Source organism: Electrona antarctica, assembly GCF_951216825.1.
Source record: "Electrona antarctica genome assembly, chromosome: 5".
In the NCBI taxonomy this organism is placed as follows: Eukaryota; Metazoa; Chordata; class Actinopteri; order Myctophiformes; family Myctophidae; genus Electrona; species Electrona antarctica.
In genome coordinates, this window is record NC_136810.1 from 18,383,995 (window position 1) to 18,393,628 (window position 9,634).

A 9,634-nucleotide genomic window follows, 5' to 3' on the forward strand; every position below is an offset into this window, starting at 1 on the left:
CACACACACACACACACACACACACACACACACACACACACACACACACACACTCAAAACTGGACATAGGAGGAGCTAGCGCCCCTCAAAAATACAATTGTATGAATTTAAGATATGGATATAAGGGTTTAAGATTGAAAAGTCTGCTATAGAACACTTATCTTAGTTATCTTATCCCAATATTGATAAAGAATAACCTCACATTTGCAACAAAAGTGAAAGCATTCTTTCCTCTGGTCTGTACTATAGTTTTCAGTGCTCTTTGACTCCGCTGGTCGGTCACAGCTGTGGAAGAGATCACGAAGGCCTTCTCTTTAAACCCGGGCCAACAGCTGTCTATTAAGAATACTTTAGATCGTCATCATCAGGCCGTCCCGCTCCTCAGCTCACAACTCTGCTAATTACAAACCTTAATGGAGGGGAGACAGAGACAAGGTAAATACAATTAATGATCATAACGCCAGACATCCGAGCCTTGGGCCCGGTGCCCTGTTTCATTGGCTGGTACCCGATACCAGTGTCTGTCCCGAAACAGGGCCTTGTTACTGGGCGCTGTAACCTCATCGGGTATACTTGTCTAACTTTCATGAGGGTTTTTTTTTTTGCACTTGAATTTTTCCCCGCTTTGGTTGAGTTGTAAAAAAGAAAACATGTCAGCCAATCCCTGTGTACTCAGATCTTTTGAAAAATGTTGTTGCCCGCTGTGGGGGTAAGTAGATCCCGGCGCTGGTGTTGAGGTTCCACTGAGACCACCGAGCCCCGGATGCCTTTGTGCCAGACACTGTGATTACCCAGAAAGCCCCCTGGAATGCCCCTCTCCTCATTAAAGAGACAAATATAGCCTGGCATGGTCCAGTCAAAATCTGGTGGGGTACGTGTAATGGATGCCTGTTGCATTATGTGACAAAAATTAAACAAGGATGAATGATGATGGTGATTTACACAGGGGGGTGGGGCAGGACAAGGAAGACCACTAGAGTGCCAGGGAGGGATCCCAGTGAGAGCCAGCGTGAAAACTCTCACTCTCAATGTTGATGCTTCCTATAGGAAAGACCACCATGGTAGCTCTTAAGTTAAGGCAAAGTCCTAAGAGTTCAGTTTGTTGTATGATTTATGGGAATACGTATATGGTTCGATTTGCTGGGAGGATCCATGCCCTGCTTTTAACCCATTTAGGCAAATTTAAATAAAATCTTAAAAATCCTGGAAAAAAAACCTTATGTTTCTGTATCAGTGGTGCTCAATATTTCATGTCAAGGACCCCAAAAATTATATGTAATATGCCTCCACCCCCCCCCCCCCCCATCTGAAAATATGTTGTTCCAGGGACCTCCCCAGAAGCAAAGATTTTAGTTAAAATGTTCACTCTGTAATAACATACTTTGAGATTGAAGATTTGAGGCACATTGTCACGATTTTTCAAAAATAGCAGACCTACAAGTTCATCGGCGCGTCACTCGGTGCCGCGCTATGAGCTTGTAGATCTGATATTTTTCAATAGCTAAAGTATAACAATGCTTTAAAACACCAAAAGGGGTTCCCGCCCAAAATGGGTTAATCCCCCACCCCACCTTTTACTGCTCGTATAGTATTGATGATGTCTTGTATAGTATTGTATATTGTCTTTATGTGTTGATGAATTGAATACACAGGACTACAATGGAAAGAATCCACCAGGGCTTTTTGTGTTATCCTTAGCATTATTGTATAACTGTACATCTGTACTTTTAGCAAACTGTTAAAGTATTCAATGAATCAATGAATACATTTATACAGTACATGCATTTCCTTCTGGAAGAGTTTGGGCTGTCTGATAATGTGGTTAATTAAAACATGTTAAAACATACATACGTATTAGTCATTATCACTTGACTTTTAAACAAAGGTGTATTTCCTTTTCTGCACCATAATCCAAATAAAAGAAGTAATGGATTGAACTTGTAACAGTAAAATGAAAGGTTCACCAGTGTAACAAGCTATGTGTAAAATATATACCAGCCTTAAGTGCATCTATTTGGGCTGAATATCCCCTGGAACCTATAATTACAACCATAACTTACTGTAGTTTCATTTACAGTGTAAAGGGAGGAGAGGCCCAACATGGGCAGGTGCTAAGCCTGGCAGTCCAGTTGAAACTATACCGTTCACTTGCATTGAACTCATTTTCCCAGAAGCCCTTGCAGCCCAGAGCACGGGTCGATTTCCGGTTTCGTCATCATAACACGACGGCCTCATCACCAGGTCCGCAACAAATCAGCTATTTCTTTTAAATTATTAAAAAACGGCGAATTAAACACATGAAACAAATAGCGGGTTTAGCATATTATACGCAGGGGAGAAAAGTGGATTAAATAGCGTGGAAAGCGGGTTATGCAGCAAAACTGTTAAAAGGGGGAAAAAAACAACACAGACTTTAACTTTCACTCAGAGGTCCACACTGGAAGTTTCAGACTTCCGAGCCAATGCCGCGCTCACACTGGCAGCTAAGATACAGGCATTCCTTTTCAATGTACAGTTGGGTGCCACCGATATTGTCCCTTATCATTTGACCCATTTAGGCCTGACCTCAAATATTTTTAAAATCCTTCTAAATCCTAAATCCTTCTAAATATTTTCACGATTTTTCAAAAATAGCAGACCTACAGCAGACCTACAAGACCTACAAGCTCATAGCGCGCCACCGAGTGGCGCGCTACGAGCTTGTAGATCTGCTATTTTTCAATAGCTAAATTATAACATAATGTTTAAAACACCAAAAGGGGTTCCCGCCCAAAATGGGTTAACTGTCCTTTTGCGCAGATCACGCAAACCTCAGCAAAAAGAAAAGGACAATATCGATGGCCTCCAACTGTAAGCCAGCCTTGTGTATCTTTTTTATCTTTTGTAACTTTCGTTTTTGACAGTGGTTGTGTGGTTTTAGTTTCTTGTCCCCCCCCCCCCTTCTGTCAGATATGTACAAATAATCAAATCTGATTATGTTATGTATATAGGATTTTTTCAATCAATCAATCAATCAATCAATCAATCAACCAATCAATCAATCAACCAATCAATCAATCAATCAATCTAAATACAGATGTGCCCAGTATAGTGTATCTTTGTGAATAATATCTCTATGGAAATGTTTGTGTGAGATTTTATACTGCGTATCATATTCTCTGGACTATGGTGGTCATGGTGCATTAAAACAATACGCCCTGCAGATTTAAGTGGATGATTTAAGAAGAAATGAATGTGATAGCCGTGGTAAATCCATATGCCAGTTTACAGTTTGAAGATTTATCTTTCCAACACACACTCTAGGAATAGTGATGATGACCCAGGACTGGAGTCATATGAAATAAATGTTCTACCGTTCCAAATGTATCACCCTCTGACCTTACATGACATCACCCATTCATCAAGGTAGTCTTACACACATATTTATAGCTGCCTGGAAAAGATAATATATCAACAAGTGTGTTAAGTCTATTTCAGTAATGTAATAAATCATAACTTTATTTAGATAGCACCAATCTACACAGAAGTCACAAAGTGACTTCTGTGTAGTTAAATTAAAATAAAAGTAATGAAAACATTTTTTTCTTTTTCTTTTTTACATTCCAATTATTCACCAACCAATGGACAATAACTTGAGTGTTATTGTGGATTCTGTGCAGTGGATGAGGGTAAGTTGTGCTCACTGGGCGACTGTGACCGCGACAGTGGCTCAGGACAGGAGTGTGTGTGTGTGTGTGTGCGCGCGTGCGTGTGTGTGCGCGTGCGTGCGTGCGTGCGTGCGTGCGTGAATGGGTCAATGCACTTCGTAAAGCACACAAATTTACAAATGCACTACAGTGCCGCCTCATACCTGACCAAACTGAAGTGAGTGACACCCACATCCTTAGAGCGGAGCGACAACAATCTGGTACCAAAATGTAGAGAGCAAACATTCTACTACTCTACTGCCAAAATGTGGAATGCGTACCGGAGCCCATAGGTTGAGAATCACTGCATTAGAGGATGTGTAACACTGCACATACTGTAATATAGTTTTGCATTTTTCATGCTATGTTGATTAACTGAATACATACAGGACCACAATGGAAACACGTCCTTTTTGTGTTATCCTCAATGTCTGACTGCACCATGTGCTGTTTAATTTTTTTTGACTAATAAAGTATGCAATCAATCAAAAATGCATATTATATCCCACTGCAGTAAAACCCTGGAGTCAGTGTTCCCTCTCTCTCCCCGAGTTCCAGATGGATGAGTGAACACGGGTGAGTGTTTTACAGACAGTGCACCCTGTTGGGGATACAAGGGGTGTTGTATGCATGCATGGAAGCATGGTGTCGGGAGATGAGGCGTCCATCCATTTAAAGGGCAATGTAACTCTATGAGATAACTACGCTGAAACCAAAGCCTGCGTAAAGAGCCCCTCTCTCAGCAGCGCAGTGGCCGGCTGTCCCACTGGACGCTGCACGGGCACCCGCCATGAGGACCCCCAGCATGCGCGCATGTGTGTGTGTGTGTGTGTGTGTGTGTGTGTGTGTGTGTGTGTGTGTGTGTGTGTGTGTGTGTGTGTGTGTGTGTGTGTGTGCGTGCGTGTGTGTGAGGCCCTGCCTGGGGTGTCTCGTGCCATCCTCCCTGTAAACACCTTCTTTGAAGAGGAGCTCTTTAAAAACAAGATGTTACGAGAGAGCACACCTTCTGAAGGGGCACGGGGCCCACCCAGATACATCATGGCCCTGCCATGACTTCTTACTGTGTCTTACTCACTGCGTGTGCGTGCGTGTGTGAGTGTATGTTTGTGTGTTTGTGCATGCGTGTAGGGCAGGGGGTGCAGGAATGACTGTGTTGGTTGTACATTGTTCCATGTATTTTTTCTTTTTTTTAATTCTGTTTATTGGTAAGCACACTCATTCATACAATTGTACAGAACTGGGAGGAGAGTGAACATAAACAATTACAGCATTAATTAACTTTTGTTTTTCTTACTCCATACATTGGATTTAGAAGGATTTTAAAAATATTTGAGGTCAGGCCTAACCATTTCAGTTTTTTTCTTTTTTCACAGTAAATGTGCCATTTTCCCCCCCCTTTTTTCTATGTGCATGTATATACATACTACATATGTAACCCCCCCTCCCCCCTCCCGCACCAGGGTAAGTGTCCAAGTGAACGTCTGTACAATATACATAAAATGACAGTCTGTGTGATGACAATTGTATGAGAGTATACATACAAAGACAGAAATAGAACCTGTTGATATTAGACATGAGACATAGTGATGTTGGTAATAATACTGTAATATTGTTGATCACTGTAGTATGCATGAAAGGTCCCCGATTACATCGGTTTCATGGATGTAAGATATTAATAATGGTAGAGAATAAGAAAAATAAAAATAAAAATAGAAAAAATAAACAGAAAATAAATAAAATAAAATAAAATAGGCATGGTCAGGCCTCCGAGAGAGTCAGTAGATGTTTCCTCTACTGATTTTATTTCTTCCGTTTTCTACTCCCCCCCCCCCCCCCCCCCATCCTCTCCACCGTGCCGCCTGCTGCCCTGAATGAACAGGGATGCAGTCTGCACAGTGTATCGGCAGGGGGAAGGAGAGAAAAGAGAACCAGCATGATGGCAGCTTAGTTTGTGTTATATTTATATGACAGCTCGGTTCTCCACATATCTTATAAATGGAGCCCATGTTGTATCGAACTTCTCTCTTGCTCCGGTTACAGAGTATCTAATCTTTTCTAACTTTAATGCGCTCACCACTTCATTGATCCATTGTTTGAATGACGGTGGGTTTATTGCTTTCCAATTTACCAATATGAGACGACATTGACATTGAATACATTGTTCCATGTATTAAACTGTATATACTCTTCTTTGACCAGACATTTCATGGCGTGGGGGAGGTTCAGTTGTCCAGCATTTTTTTCAGCTGAGGAGCACATGGGGGAGGGGGAGGAGGGGGGGCGGGGGCATGTTAAGGGGTTAAGAGCCTTGCTCAGGGACATCTCGACACATTGCCGCAGGGCTGTGGGAATTGAACCTACTGTAAGACCGTCTGTTTCCCAGGTGGGCCTCTATATACCCATTCAGCGGTCTTTGTAGATCGGATATATCGTCTCTCTTCTTTATATTAGCCAAAGTTTGGGGAGCACCCCCCCCTCCCCCCACACACCTGACCCACAGGTTGAGAACCACTCAATCCCAACAGACGATGATGACATGATGAAGACCCCCGCCCTGCCTCTTATATACAGATCCGTACTGCTAATCCTCGGACCCTATAATGAATGCCGTTGCAGACCGCTGACACTAACGAGAGACTCATGTTACATGGCAGTTTGGAAGATATGTCATATTAATTTGTATACGTGTGTGTGTGTGTGTGTGTGTGTGTGTGTGTGTGTGTGTGTGTGTGTGTGTGTGTGTGTGTGTGTGTGTGTGTGTGTGTGTGTGTGTGTGTGTGTGTGTGTGCGCGCGTGCGTGCGTGTGTGTGTGTGTGTGTGTGTGTGTGTGTGTGTGTGTGTGTGTGTGTGTGTGTGTGTGTGTGTGTGTGTGTGTGTGTGTGTGTGTGAGTGTGTGTGTGTGCGCGTGTTTTAGTGTGTGGTCAGACAAGTGAGTGGGCTCCCTGTGTGGTCTCTCTAACCCTTTAACCTGAGGTCCTGGGGAGACACCCCCCCCCCCCTACTCCCCCCCCCCCCCCCCCAACACCCAGCCTCAATTCACAGTGTTAAGTCTGAGTCAACAGCACGTCTGTTATAGGTTGCCGGTGATATGGGATATCTCTGTCTCATTTCTGTATGACAATCTTACACAAGTTGTCTCCAAAAGACAACTCCAAAATAAACTAGAAAAAGTGCCCATCGGGGCACAGGAATCCACCAGGATAATAGCAATTGACAATTCACAATTTAGGCATTTATAGCAGGTGCTTTTAATCCAGAGCGATTTACATTTAAGCGTTTAAGTTCTGCAGAAATTGGCCTCATGGTGGCGCAACAACAGGCAGATGCGGAAAATGCAGGGCAAAGGTTTTGTCTTGGCCTAGGGAGTGAGCATGCAAAGTTGTACACAGATCAGTGCAATTATAGGTAAGAACATGAATTTGCCTGTTATAGCGCCACCATGAGTCCGCTTTTTTTTGAAGGGGCATTTCTTCCTCTGCCTAGTGGTAATGTGGGTGCATAATTTCACGGAAATCGCACGCTGTGTTCATGATTTGAGGCATTTTTAGCCAATGGACGTTGGCATCCAGGGAGTGTGTGCACAGTTTGGCATCGGTCGCGCCAACAGTGGCGGAGATTAGTTGTACACAGACGGACGGACGGACGGACGGACGCACACACGGACAGAGTGCAAAACATACTCTCTCCTCATGCCTTCGGCCTGGTGGAGTCTGTCTGTCTGTCTGTCTGTCTGTCTGTCTGTCTGTCTGTCTGTCTGGCTGGCTGGCTGGCTGGCTGTCTGTCTGGCTGCTGTCTGGCTGTCTGTCTAGGTACATTTTTCAAGCCTTCTGTACCAAATATTGTTGCAGAGAGACATATCAACATAAAATATAAAAATCACACCCGTGTGAAGTGAGGGGCGCTATTGTCATTGTCATCATCATCATGACGTACAATAGACACTGTCTATTTACTCAGACACTATGACGTAAAATTCTCCATTCGTCATTGGGAATTTAATGTTTGTGTATAGGACAAAAATAGTATTTGCTCAGACACTATCGTAAATTCTCCATTCATTTTCAATGGGAATAACATGTTTGTGTACGACGAAAATCTACACTAATAGCTGAATATAGGAGAGGAGGTGCTGGCAAGTAGGCTTACATTTTGAAACAACGATATATTGAAGGAAATGTAAATTTACAATTGCTTTGAAGTATGTCCAACTTGTCCATTGCAGTAATAATGACCACATTAACCCATGGTGTCCCTATTTGGGGTAAATAATGTTCCAAAAATCTTAGCAAAAATAGCAGATATACAACCTGCATTGTGACACTCTGTGAGCATGTAGATTGTCGCTATATATCGCTATATATAAACTGGTAATTACTGCAAAAATAGCAGGTCTACAAGTTCAAAACACGAGCTTGTATATCTGCTACTTTTGATACTTCTGAGTGACGCTATAGTATGAACAATTAAGTAGGGCATACATTACGGAAAAAACACAGACAGCGACGACGGTATAATGAAATATAGGCTTAATATTGGTCATTCTGGGCGGGAACCCCTTTTGGTGTTTTAAGCGTTATGTTATACTTATACTATAGATCTACAAGCTCGTAGCGCGGAACAGAGTGCTGCGCTACGAGCTTGTAGGTCTGCTATTTTTGAAAAGTCGTGAAAATGTGGTGCAAATCTTTAAATATATATTCTTTCAGATCGAAAGTTTTTAACTCAAATCTTTGCTTCTGGGGGGTCCCTGGAATAAGGTATTTTCAGATGGGGGTCGGCAGCCAATTACATATAATCTTGGGGGTTACCTTGACATGAAAATGTTTGAGATTGACTGACATAGAAACATGGGGTTTTCAGAAAACTGTCAGGATTTAGAAAGCATTTGTAGAATCGTGGTTAAACCGATAAATAATGCAACCCATGAGCGTAGTGGTTCTCTCTCTTCTATAGCTCAGGCAGGAGGCCTATGACCTCTGATCCCTGAGGCCTGTGGCCTTCAGTCTGACTGTCCCACCCCAGCCTGGCAGTCTGGAGAGACAGGACAGGCGGTGGCCCTCGTCAGGCGGCGGGGGGCCAAGCAGTTCCACAAGTTAAGATCACAGCAAGACAATATTTACCTTTCGCTCTCGTCTTTTGCCCTGCGTCACCTCTTAGTCCCCAGCAGAGCTAGCTTCCACTGCAGGACAGAAGAAGTTGAAGAACCACACACATAATAGGAAAGAGCCTGACTAATGCGTTTGGAGACTCTACGCTTGTGTCCCCAGCCACACACAGAATGTGGTGGCAACAGAAGTACACTTTCTAACTACCTGCCCACTATACCAATACATCAGAGACACAGCTTATTACTGTACACCCAAAGTGAGTTTGAAAACATGACCAATGACAAAAAACGTCCAAATACCTACTGGGAGAAATACAACAATATTTGAACACAGCAACAAGATTTGTAGACCTCTATACACTAAGACACAAGCTGCTACCTTTAAACACATTTTAAATCTGAGGCTTTTTTGTATACTATTTATATGAGAAAAATGCTGCTAATTTTCCAAAAGTGACTGCAAAAGATTGCTGCTATTTGTTTCAAAATGCTGTACCGTATACCCCGTCCCTGTAACATGTACAGTATAACGCCACAATGTGTCATAACATTTGTTTTGGCAATGTAAACGTATGTTTTCTCATGCCAATAAATCTCCTTTGAATTGAATTGAATTGAATTGTGTCCCCCTCCACCACCAGTGTGGTGCCGGAGTCTCCACAACCCCCCCCCCCCCCCCCCCTCCCCCGCAGCAGGTGAGAACAACTAAAGAGGTGAAAAACCAACGCAAAAACATTGAGCCATAATTAGCCTCACTCCCGACACACAAAAGCTTGGTTTTTAGCATCTCCTAACGACCTCTTGTAATTCTTAAGGTGGCCGAGGTAGCACATAAATTCTG